The sequence below is a fragment of the Balaenoptera physalus genome, assembly GCF_965194825.1.
Source record: "Balaenoptera physalus genome assembly, chromosome: 16".
Classification (NCBI taxonomy): domain Eukaryota; kingdom Metazoa; phylum Chordata; class Mammalia; order Artiodactyla; family Balaenopteridae; genus Balaenoptera; species Balaenoptera physalus.
Genome location: NC_138898.1, coordinates 9,191,399 through 9,205,297, shown reverse-complemented (window position 1 = coordinate 9,205,297; position 13,899 = coordinate 9,191,399).

Genomic DNA, 13,899 nt, shown 5'->3' with positions numbered 1-13,899 from the left:
ACCCCCTGTGTTGCAGCAAAAGCAAAGATTATTGGCCATCTTGGCAGGCATAGGGTCATTGTCTATAAATCTAGGAGCTTATGAGTGTTTGGTGCCTTCTTGTTTTAAAAAGATCGAGCACAGGTGAGCGGCCTTGCAAGTGTCCATATGTAATAAAACAACAATGTTTTCTTATTTATTTCCCACCCCCCTTCAGCTTTCACCCAGCAGTGTTTTACAACAAAAGAAGGTTCTACACCAAAGTAATAATAGCATGTAATAAACAGAGCTAAAAATATAAGAAGCTAATTGACATTAAAAGAAAATAATTAAAAGAAAAGTAAAACAAAAGCCAAACCAAGTCAGGGTGGAGAATTCCTCAAATCAGAATGTTTCTTAGGTAAAAGAAGTAGTAGAAATGACCAAGTCGAGAAATATGGCCTTTCTCTTATTTCCACCAAGAAGAGGGGAAAAAATATCCAGGGGAGGGAAAACAAAAGGAAACAAACAAAAGAGTCACTCGACTATGGTTGCAGGAAGGTTCTTACTGGAATTGGGCAATGCATGTGGTACCAGAATGGGAGTCCATAAATGGTTGAAAGAAACGGCAGGTGAGAACAGGTTTCTTCACAAATCCTCAAACACTTGAGGTCATGTGGATTCGAACTTTAAAAGCTTAAAAAATATATAGTTCTGAGGATGTAATTTTTAACCCTCTTTCAAAGATCTCCACATGAGATTTTATAGCCTAGGGGAAAAAGAAGAAGAAATTGTTGCTTCACCAACCGCAGAGTCTTCCAGTAATTTGGTGACGTAAACAAAATGCTTTTTGTATGCTCTTTTTCCTTTAAAAAAAGAATAAAATTCAATCTCCCAATAAGTGCTAGTGGAAAAAAGTGGTTCAGGAGGGGGCAGAGGGAGTATAGGCCATTTTATTTTCTCAGCCACCTGTTCTGAGTTCCTATTTTTCTTCTCAGTAAAAACTCCAGTTAGGTTGTATTTTGATGTCTGTCACTCCACATTCATCAGGTGACAAGACTGTTCTAAACTAATACATTTAGCTCTGGACGTGTAGCCTGAGGAATGTGCTAGAATCGGAGAACTCTTCCTGTTTATGTGGGAACCGGGGCGCCGAACCTCACTTAATGGCACCCCATTTCTGTATGCACCAGTCTGCTTGCAATATTTCATCTGGCAAAGTCAATATAAGAATTAATAATAGCTTTCCAATCTACAAATAAAAGTATGCCACTTTAAATTTTTGGCAGTGAGCTGGCCTTTTGTAATTTAATCATTTCACATCATTACACTGCAATATGGAATGTAATGACATGACACTCGTAAATGACAAACACTTGGTCTCTCCTGTACGGGAAGAAATAATGTAATAGGAAGCAAATTATATCCTTAAAGGTTGCCAGCGTTTCACTCCTACAATTTGGGATTAAGATACTGAGCAGATGCAAGGTGAGGAAAAGGAGAATCTCACCTGCAGATGTCCTGGGTGAGACACAACACGATAAGTGGATTTTCTCCATCCAGAAGTGGACAGAGCATTCCGAATATTGTCAGCATCTTTCCTTACCAGAAACCCGTACAGAAAGCTGTGCACAGGGTGCTTTCTTATATCAAAGACCTAGCTGAAATGGGGGTGAGAAGGGAAATTGTGGTTGACAAATAATTTTTTTTTTTTTTTTTTTTTTTTTTACAATTCTGTTGTCATTTGCTAAAACTAATTAGCTCCTACTTAATAATTGTTTAAAGCTCACATTAGGTACTAACTGGCTAATGGATGTTCTACAAAATGATCACCTTTGGTTAATTCTTCTTGTCCTTGGGAAAGTTCCTCCTTTGCAGGGCAGCAAACCAGGTTTCTTCTTTCTGTAGTATCTTACAGGCACCTCACATTCTACATGTCCAACACAAAGCTCATGATTTTCTAGCACAAAGGTGTTTCTCCCCTAGCGTTCACTCTCTAGACAGATGACAACACCCGTCATCTAAAAACCTAAGAGGCATCCTGACCACCCTGTTTTCTGATCCTCCCAGGGATTATAGGCAGCATGTTGAACACCAGCTGTAACTAGTCTGCCCTAGTTGAGCCTTCTGGTTGAATCCCTCACCTCCTGTTGGTTCAATTTCCAGGTACCACTTTTTCTTCCCCTCTCCTTCTTTATTGGACCCTCCTAGCCTAAACACCCTTCTGTCTCACCTGGACATCCGCCTGAGTTTCCTCTCTCCCACTTCACTTCCAGATAACCTCCCCCATTCATTCTCCACGCTGCAACTAGAGATCCCTGTGAAACTCAGATACAGTCTTTCCCTTGACTACTTCAAGTCTGTGGATTAATGTCCATTGATGGAGTTAAAGAGCAGTTGGCTTCCTGAGAACGAGGCATTGCACGTGACAACTCAGTCTCCCCTTGTACAGTCTCATCCCATGTTTTCTGTGCTCCAGACTCACTGCCTTTTTGAGTTTCCCCAGTTTTTTTAAACTCATCTTGATCCCTCTCTCCAGTAGACCTTTGTACCTGCTGGCCTGTTTGTCTGGAATACTCTTCCCTCACTTCACCTAGTTGACTTGTATTTGTGTTTCAGTTCTCAGCTCATGTGTCATCCGTTGGGGACCTTGGAAGCATATAATCTCAGTCTGCAGCTACACATTCATTGATATAATTGATAATCATTCCGATAGTGTCATTTTTCCCACCAGACTTGTTTTTCCGAGGTGGCAGGGACCATGCTTAATTTTGCTCATTATTGTGTTTTCAGCTTTAGCAGAGAACTTGGTACATAGCCTGTATTTATTCATTCAGTCAACAAATATGAAATATCTGGTAAAGGGGTAAATCAGCAGAGGGCCAGAGGTTTTACCCAGGCCATTTGGACCTCCCTTGCTGTGCAGCTTTATAGTCTTGTTCTTTTGGAAACACGATTTGCAGAAAATTCTAAGCTGAAAATGGATTTCTCCACCATAAAGAGACACCACGACACTAAATTCATCATCCCATTAAGGAAAGTTTCTGGTCATCTCAACTCCGAGCTTTGCTATTAACAACTTCACACCAGGGACAAGCAGAGTGTCTGAATGCACAGGTGTTGTTGACCCTTTGTGTGTGATAAGGGAGAAGTACTGGGTATTTCTTAACCCTGAAAATATAAGGTAATTCTCAAAGTAATTTTTTGAGTAAGGCAATTCTTACTTAGTGGAAAATCTTCACCTGTATCCTTGCCATGTGTATCACAGTGATAATTTAGGGCCAGCGATGATGGTCATCAATGAACAGGTAGCTACAGACTGAGATTATATGCTTCAAAGATTCTGAGAGAGTGACAAGCACAGAACTTGACCCATATCATGTTCCCCCAGAGATGACACATGAGCTGAGAACTGAAACATAATGTAAGTCACCTAGAGTAATTGGGGGACATTTGGTAATATCTGAAGACATTTTTGGTTGTCATAACCAGGTGAGGGGGTACTACTGGCCTCTCATGAGTCAAAGTCAGGGACGCTGCTAAACATCCCACATAGCAAAGGCCAGTCCCCATAACGGAAGTCTGTGACCCCAAATGCTAATACGTCGGATGTTGAGAAACCCGGGCGCAGAAGATTTCGAAACCTCAACTCACTTCCACAGAAGGCATTTTCTGTCAGTGTAGACTTGGCCTCTTCTCATCTTCAATATTAACAGGCCTGCAAAAAGGTAGAAACCACAGGAGAGAGACATATAAGAAAAAAGCTGGGGGGCAGAAGAGTGCTTTGTAAATATTAACCTAGCTGTGGAGGCCACATGTATCTTTGAGTTATGACCCGATAAGGGTTTTGAGAGCTTGCCAACTACATGTTCAAGAAAAACTCAGAAAAAATTGAGCTGATGATATCCGTGATGCAGTTTCCCTTTAAGCACAGCCTCATAAATACCAACTATAGAGTCCAATTGAACTTATTGGAAATATCCCAAAAACCTTGGAAAATAGACAAGTGCAGGTGGTAAGATATTTACTGAAATGAACTGTCTGTGAAAGAAAAATATGTGAGCAAAATAGATATTTTATCTGTCATTTTATTCACAGAAAGAGATCCATTAGTTTCTCTGTTTCATTCTGCTCTTGTTTGGTGTGAAAGCACGTTAACCTAGATCTTCATTTTCCTTTTAAAAAATCAGTATGGAAGATAGGAGACTCGGTATCTCCCTCCCCCTCCTCCCCACAAAAAAAACCCAGGAATATTTTTAAAACCTTGGAGGCAACTTCTGAAAATACAAAAACGTGTCTTATTACTGACAGTCAATCATGTAGGTAGAAGGGAAACAAGAAGCAAGTTGTTGGTAAGATGGAGTTTTAAAGTCCTTTGACCCTTTTCAGACAAACAGAATTGGTCCCTGAATATCCACATTTTCATTAAGCCGGAAAGTCCTGCAGTGGTTCAGTATCAAATAATAATCTACCAATTTTTACTGAGCAGACTTTACCTGCAAAGTGCTCTGCCTGTTCTAAAGAAGATAAAAAGTTGAGCAAGTTATGGTCTCTGACCACAGAGAACTTCACTCTGTTTACGAAGAAGGAGCATTTACACATAGAAAGTTAAGTTACAATACTATTCATTCAATTTTCTATCTCAGTGCAATTTAAATTAAATTAAAAATCTAGTTCCTCAGTTACAGTGGCCACATTTCAAGTTCTCAGTGTCCACATGTGGCTCATGACTGCTGTATTGGGTCACACAGATATAGTGACACTTCCATCTTTGCACCAAGTTCTACTGGACAGCACTATTCTAGAGTGCAACTTTACTTTCCCTTAAAAAATATCTGGATGTCTAACCAACCCTAAGCTGTAATATTCGTCAGGTCTAAGTTCAAGCTCTGGCTCTGCCATCTGCTGTCCATTTGACCTCAGTCATATCTCTTAACCCATCTAAGCTCCACTGTGCTCATCTTTAAAAGAGAAAGAGAGAGAGTAGTAGCCCTTTCCTCACAAGGCTGTTGTGAGAATTAAATGAGATGTTACACACGGGACACTCAGTCCCAGGCAAGTGCTCAATCCCATATTGCTGTTTTTGTTACCATCAATGATCTTAACTCACTGGCGTGGCACAGACGGGAACGCTCACCCGCTTGTCCGTACCCTCCTCAGCCTTTCTCGGTCCCTTTGCAGTGAGGCCGGCGATGTGACTGGTGCTGCTGCGGGCATGAAAACTCGGGTAAGGAGTCACTGCTGGATGGCGGAAGGCACACCCCCTGCGGAATCCTTCACGCTCTCTCGTTCCCCTTGGTGACGAGTGTAAAAGCCACTGGCTGGTTCAATGGCCAGAGTCACAGGCATGAAGCAGTTTGGACCACTGAATCATGGCATGGGCTTGCTCTGGAGAGTTGCTCGACCTTCAGAGGACTTTGCAAGAGGGAGAAATGAACTTCATGGGCTAAGCCACTGAGATTTAGAGATGGTCATTTGTCTACACTGGAAGGATTGAAGCCTTCTGAGGCAACTAAGTTGACTTTGTGCCTTCATCTGTATAGACCTTCTCAGTGAGACCTACTGAGGCTGGACAGTATTTTGTTGTATTAATTGATGTGCTTTGTATTCAGGGACTTTCCTTTTTACCTTCATCCAAATAGACTGAGAGGCCATCAGTCCTCAGAGAAGAGTTGTAGTAGTAGAAATGCAGAGAATAAGCTTTTCTGAATTTCACAATTCTGGACCTTTGAGTATCTGAAAACCTCAATACAAGAAGGCATGAAGTTTATGTTATAACTAACATAGCAATGAGAGTACTTCCTTCTCTTGCTAATTTCAGATTCCTCAGACTTGTGATGGGGAACAGAAGGAAGTGGCAAAAGAATTAAAGGACCCCCAGGAAGAAACATGAGCTCCAGTTTGGCTACCTAGAATCTGAGTGACCGTAGGCAAGTTACATAAGCTCTCTGAGTCTCAGTTTCCTTGGCTGAAAAATGGACAATGAGGACATCTCAGAAAATTCTTAAGATGCTAGAGGATGACAGTGTAGACCAGCTGCGGTCAATAGAAAATTTTGTGATGATGGAAATGTTCTATGTCCCTGTGGTCCAACATGATAGCCACTAGCCACACGTGCCTATTGAATACTTGAAATGTGGCTAGTGCAGCTGAGGAACTGAATTTTAAGTTTTAGTTAATTTTAAATTATTTTAGTGGCCACACATGGCTAGTGGCTACCATCTTGGTCTAGACCAATTCTCTCATCCCAAAGTCTTTGCTCTATGTATGTCCCCAAACTTAGACATATAGCTGTGAGTTGACTGAGGAACCATGAATTGACTGAGATGGTTTCTTCCAGCCAGCAGCAAAAAGGTTTGATATAAAAATTAATTTGTATTTAAAAATAACATTTCTGGGGCTTCCCTGGTGGCGCAGTGGTTGGGAATCTGCCTGCCAATGCAGGGGACATGGGTTCGAGCCCTGGTCTGGGAAGATCCCACATGCCGCGGAGCAACTAGGCCCGTGAGCCACAATTTACTGAGCCTGCGCGTCTGGAGCTTGTGCTCCGCAGCGGGAGAGGCCGTGACGGTGAGAGGCCCGCGCACCGCGATGAGGAGTGGCCCCCACTTGCCGCAACTGGAGAAAGCCCTCGCACAGAAACGAAGACCCAACACAGCCATAAATAAATAAATAAATAAACCCAAAAGTTTAAAAAAAAAAAAAAAAATAACATTTCTTTCACATTTGGTCTGTGAATCTTCTGTAGTGCCTAAGATAGAGAACTGTTTCCTTCTGAGAGTGATCTGGAGCCTGAATAAATTAAACTGCTCTCTTTACTTCTCAGCATCAGGCTGCACACTGGTAACTTTCACACAAGCCAGGAAATCTATTTGTAAGGCTGCACGATTGGCTGTTGAGAAGGGGTCACTCCTGTGATAACACGTGACCTCATCAGTCCCCTAGTGCTGGCATGGAGCCTTTTGCTCACACCCACCCCCAGCCACCCAGTGGGGCTCTGGCTCTTTGGTGTAATTATTGTCCTTTTTCTGCCTTTTAATCTTCCTTCCATTGGCTCACTCCATTAAACAGATCTGAGGCAGAGAGTAATCGTCTACCGTGGGTCCCTCTTACAGGAAAGGGAGAATGATAAAATGGCAAAGACACAGAGAGAGATGCACATGTGTCTATGTTTCTGAGTTCTCCACAATTTGATTTAAATGGTTCAGGGTAACAGAAAATGTTGCCTCTACCAGCTGACATCACTAAGTGTGTGTCTCTGTAATGGGGCACATTAGAGCAGGCAGGATAATGGCCTCCCTCCCAGGCCTGGAATTCCCTGTGACCCTGGACTAGGTACGCTCTTCCCCATTCATCCGTCACATTGTTCCCGAGGCCCTGCCTCTTCCAGGAAGCCCTCCCCCAGCATAGAAGAAGAACAATAGCAGCCTACTTGTGTTTGTCGTAGATAACAGCAATTAATTCTCTTATCTACCAAATAAATTAGGTAATTGTGGTATTTGTCTCCATGCACACTCTTTGAAAGCTCCCAGAGAGTAGAGAATGTACGTAAACTCTCTCTGTATAGCACTCCATTAGATAAGTGGATTGCATCATCATTTTTCTTACCTCAACACTCCTGATGGATTATGTATGTTTGCAGTGATACACTTTGATTTCTGATGCCCAACCCTCCCCTACACACCCACAGAAAAGATATTCTACAGCTGAATAAAAAAGGCTATTCTTTTAATATGGTATTCATAAAAGTGCATTATACCAAGTCAGAATACAGCATGGGCATAAAAGACTTTGGCTTATATGTCATTTCCCTGAGCTAACTAACTGCTTATCTTTTTCTACCACTGAAGATAGTATATCAGGCTAATTGTATAATATGTAAACTATCTCAATAAAGCTGTAAGAGAGAAAGAAGAAGGAAGGAAGGGAGGGAGGGATGGAGGAAGAAAGGAAGAGTGAGAGAATGAATGATAGTGTCACCTGCATAACCTTTAAAGCCCTCAACTTTGTAAAAATTGAAAACCATGAAAAAACTTTAGTGTCTTAGCAGTAACACATTATTTGCAACAGGCCTTATGACTGTGATATAGTGGGAAGTCTCAGGAAATAAAGAACTATTAAGAAAGAAGGTAAATCTTTTGAAACTTCTAAATGTTGTTTAAGGTAAGGTTAGATACCACAAAAATAGGGTTATGTGTAAGTGATAGTGGGATCTTTGCTTGATTGTCTTAATAATGCCGAATCCGAAGAGGGATCTTATTGCACCTAATTTTCATAAAGGGAGGTTAGTTCATAGGAAACATGCTTATATTTTTTTCAGGATCTGTTTTCTCACTGCAATCTAACTGTATTGTAATGGAAATTAATTGTTCAGTATCAGAAATTATATACGTCTGAAGTGTAGCAAAATATAAAATCTTTTTTAGGATTTGTTCTAAACACAATTTGAACTAAGCCTTAAGGAATTACAATTGCTAGATTTTATCTATCACTTTTTAAATTTGTAGAAGACAGTAATAAAGACCAACCTAATAGTGTTTCCTCAAAAAAAAGAAAGAAAGAAAGAAAGAAGGTAAATAACTGCTTCTAGACTGTAAGATCTTGAGGCCTGAGGTGGATTTTTATTACTCTTTCATCCCCCTGAGCCTAGTAGAGTCCATGGTACAACATAACTACTTAATAAATGTTAATTGAACTGTTACGAAATCTGCTACGTTGTTAGCTCCAGTCATTGACTGTTGTGTGAGATGTGGTGCAGTCACCTCCAATTCTAAGAGAGATGAGTACTGCTCCCATTTCAAAGATAAGGAAAATGAAGTGTAGAGAGATGAGGGCACTTGCCTTACACTTGAAAACTTGCACTTGGTGGGCTGAGATGGATTCAGCCCTCACACCACCCCAATCCGCACTTTGCCCGGGAAGCTCAGTGAGAGCTTGGCACAGACTATTCATATAAGCCTTTCTGAGGCTTTCTACTCCCTAATGGCCATCAGTTATTTGCATCCGTAGGAAGGAAAGATTGCAAGAAGAGTTACAATACCCGGTACATCTCCATTTGTAAGACGCTCTTTGTTGATCCTGTTTTCATCAAACTGGGTTATGTATTAACCCGAGGGCTGCTGCCTTTATAGACTGTTAGCCTATAAAGATGAGCAAATTGACCTTGCAAAGTGCTTAACTTTACCTGAGTTACTTGCTCTTTTATTTCCAAGATTCCTTTTATATATTTAATCACCATTTTGATATGTTAAATGCCCTGAATGAAAATAGTTATTCAAGGAAATGAAGAAAATAAAATGAGTAAGGACCAGAAGCATTGATACCCCTGAAACTGGTTAATTTCTTCACTATTGGTGGTAATTAAATGGCTGATATATCACTGAAGTGAAACTTGTGTATAATATGCCTTTTTATCCTCTATTCCTCTGAATACAAATAGTTTTATTTGGGAGACACTGATAACACAATCCATTTGTGCTTATTATTTTTAAAAAATGTATATGTAGAGTAGAAAGAGATAACACCTTTGCCTATAAATTCCCCTCCCTGCTCCATCTGGAAAAAATAACCATGAGTAACATATATATATATATATCCTTCTTGGTTTTTTATTAATATTCATATTAATAAAGCATATGAAACTAGCATTTTAATAATTTTAACAAATTTGCTCCTTAAAATACGTTTTAAATATCTTAAATATACCTCCTACATAATGTATATATATACACATTTGTACATGTGCACAGGTGTGTATATATGCATATGTGTATACACATGTATATATGTATGTGCGTATGTGTGTATAAACACACATACGCACATACACACACGTAAACATACACAAACCTACACACACACTTATAAACACAGATACACACACATCCCCAGCTGATGGGTATATAGGTTATTTTTTAATTTTTCTACGTTACAAACTTTGCTGCAATGCTTATCCTGGATATATTATCTTTTTACATTGATTATTCCTTTAGGAAAAGTTCCTGGGAGTAGAATTGCAAGGTTACATTTTATTAATTTTAATACTAAAATTTAAAAATCTACCTATATGTAGCACAGTAGGGAAACCATGCACATTCACTTCAAACATTTAAACTGTAATGGTCATACTTTGTGAAAAAACCAGTTTCCACACAAGAGAAAACATACAGAAAACACAGAGCATATTGCAGGCATATAGGAAGCACTCGAAAAATGTTAGTTGTAAATACAAACGAGCGATTGTCAGAATGTGATGGAACTCCTTGTTCTCTTTACTGCAAATTAACTCGGGGGAGGGCTCACCAGGCAGCCTGGCTCAGTGGAAGCCTCTAGATAAACTGGTTGCCATCTGTGACAGCCCCACCCCTGCCCAGGAGCCACTGGTGTCTCTGGATCCCACCCAGCCCCAAACAGACACATCCATCAAGTGCCAGGCTGAGTTTATCTTCAGTGCCAGGACAGCAGCAGCAAGGGGCAGAGTCTCTGGATGAGAGATCTTGAATTTACATCTGTGTATGTGGGGAGTGGACTGGAAACTTTGGATTTTATCTGTCTTGATTTTCCCAGCAATCAGCAGGCAGATACCACACATGTGGCACACATGAAGTAAAGGCATCTTGCACGTGCCATCCAAGGCTATTCTTGAAGTGCTTTCTACCCCATGATTTCAGATCCAAGGAGAATAGAGTCAACTCTTTTCAACCACATGAAGCAGGAAGAAATTTTTCTCTGTGAACCCTTCATCCCCTGTTTTGCTTTCCATCTTTGCTTTCACTGGTTCCACAACACCTGCAGCCCAGACTCCAGACCTGGTTCCTCTGCAGCCCCAAAGGCAACAGTCCTGTGTTCCATTTGAACAAATCAGCTCAAGATCTGGTCCTATGAGTAGACAGCAGTTCAGTAGGTTTGCCCTTCCCAGATGAAAGGTGCTTGCTCTCAGTTCCTTAAAGGGGGAAACACCAGGCTCTGTGGTGGGGCTGGCAGAGGGCAATACATAGAAAAAAATTACATTTTTTGGAATCCCTAAAACTGTACAGTTCATATGACATCACACTCTGTCCCTGTGCCCAGTGGGCCTGGGATGAAAGTGTTCCGCATCTTCTGGGAAATTGAAATGTAGGCAGAAAAGTCCCTGATTCTAAGGTGTGTGCTAATATTCTGATCCCTGCTGTAATTTCAGACACAGTTTATCCCGAAGCTTTCCTGGAGTAAAGACACAGGATAACTTTAGTGTCACACTCAGGATGGAATCTTAGAGGCAGGAATGGGGGTCTAGATCATTCAAACAACCATTAAGCATTCCCATGCCTTTCTTCTCCATTTCCTGCTTTGGGTTGGGGTTAGGGTTAGGGTTTAGTACAGTGAAACACACACAGGATGGGAAGTCAGAGGACAAGGGTGGGCACTGCCGCTGCCTTGTTTTCCTTGAGGGCCATAGCCAAATCATTCAGGTTTATTTGAGCCTCGGTTTCCTCTTTCTACTCTTGTTTGGTCAAGGTGGCTGGACGGGAGGGGCTCCAATAAGAGAATGAATGTGAAACTGTTACTGAACCGAACTAGGGTCCGCTCGCCACACGCAGGAAAGCCAGTTGACTGACACCAGGTCGTGGTGAAGGAAAGCACAGCATTTACTGCAGGTGCCAAGCAAAGAGTCCAGGCAGCTAGTGTTTAAAAGGCCCAGACTCCCCAAAGGCTTTCAGGGAAAGGTTTTTAAAGACAGAGTGAGGGAGGGGGTTGTGGGGTGTGCGATCAGCTTGTGGACAGTCTTCTGATTGGTTGGTGGTGAGGTAATTGGGAGTCAGCATCATCAACCTTCTGGTTCCAGCCGGGCTGGGGGTCTACATGCTTGTGGGCAGCATACAGTTAACTTCTTCCACCTGGTAGGGTGGAAGAAGTATCTGCAAAACAGTTCAAAGGATATGGCTCAGAATATTATCCATAGCTCTTGAGGCAGAACTAAAGGTGCTTGACTTTGTTTAATGACTAAACTATTATTATTTTGTCTTGTTTGACTGTTTTCCTCTCTTTCTGCATTTTCTCACTTCTCTGGTTAAATTTACTCTTTGAAACTTGGGGAAGGCCTAGGATGCTATAGTTTCTCTACAGACAAGAGGCAGGCAGAGGGCATGGCGGGATGGTCTCTTCTGGGAAGGCCCCATAGGGTCCTGCTCAGCTATCAATACAAAGTGTGGTTAGTAGCAAATGATTGAGAAATGTTCATTTTATCATTACTGTTATTAAGATTATTATTATTATTATTACATTATTGGTTAAAATGTCGGTAACCCATGTTGGCAATTTTATTTGTTTGACCTATTTCAAGAAAACACTGTTAAATCAACATCTAGACTGTAATTCTGTTAAGAATCAGTGAGGTGCACGATCTGAGCAAGAGAGGGAATGATGTGAAGCATGGGACTAGATGTCAGGACAGGTTATTTCTTTCCGAGGTCTTTAAAGTGATATTTGATGAAATCCCTAATATGTGCCAGGTGTTATCATGAGTTATTTTCATGCATTTGCCATTGAGCCCTCCTATCAGCCTAATTAAGCGGATAAACAGGTTATCCCCATCTTACAGATGAGGACAGAGAGGCCCAGAGGGATGAGACTCCTGATCCCAGGTCCTTCAACTTGTGAATGTTCTATACAGATGATGCGTGGCTCTTGGTACAGCCCAGAGCTTCGTGAGGTGCCAATTCCGCTACTTATGCATTTATTGTATATATGTTTTGGGAAAGTCTTTGTGCTAGACACTAATGCTGAGGCCACAGTTGCCTCAGGCCCTTCCAGGAAGTTTCTGTTTCCAGGATGGGAGATCCCTGTCTCACCTCTGTTGCAGAGTTGGGAAAAATGCCTTGTCCTGAGCGAATAAGTGAATGAGCTTATCTTATGGGGTTCTGCTTTCATTCCCAGCTATGTCCCAGAGCGAGTTCATGCAGTTCCCTCCCATCAGTCTTGTAGAATTGCAACTTTAAGCAGAGCTGACACTATAGAAACAATAATTGCCATAATATTCCCACGGAGCAAAAGACGGTCATTTCCTCAGGCACCAAAAAGCATAACCCAGTTTTGAGGTTCCAGAAAATGATGGCTGGAACGGCCCTGAAGTCTGTACCACCATAACACAAATGCAGCCTCAGTGCTCTCCTTTTGATGGCTATAATTCTCCACATGAAAGCAGGGAAAACTCTTAACTATTATTTTAGATGACATCCCCTTTTTAACTTTAAGCAGTGTTCTTTAAACATTTCTCAACTTTCCCAATTCCTCCCCAATACCATGCTATGAATTTGCTTGTCACTGTAAGCTGTACACAAAGAGAGACACATACAGCAAGCACAAAGATATCAGGAAGTGGTTTTCCTAGCAACAGTAATCATCTGAAAGATCCCACAACATCCTTTCTATTCATACAGCATTTCGTGTTTTGAATAGTGCTGACAGGTGAAGTGGATTCATAGTATTTAATACAAAAAAATATTGCTAGGGATTGTTACTGCACAAAAGCTCAAATATCCATACTATTCATAAGCAGCTGAATTCACTGTTTTTATATCTATCTAGATTATTTAGTGAGGCACAACTGCAAAAGCAGATATTCACCTGCTCACCGAATGACTAATCCAGGGTGTATTATGGAAAGTCTGATTCCGTAGACCTCATTTAGGCAACTGGGACACAGCCGTAAATCAAGCCCGGCTCTCTCTATGCAAGCCCGTCTTGAGGATAGTCTTGAATGATAAAGAGACGTCACCCCTGCCAGGTCCCTCAGCAGATGTGCCCAGTTTAAAATAAAAATGAGTCAATACAGTTGACAAAATCATCCACCCCCCAAGGAACTCTATCTGGTTATTGCCTTAACTCTTATCAGAAACACTCGTATCACTCCTCCATCCTCTCACAAGTAATATCCAAAGAAAATTTATCCCTGAAGATCAA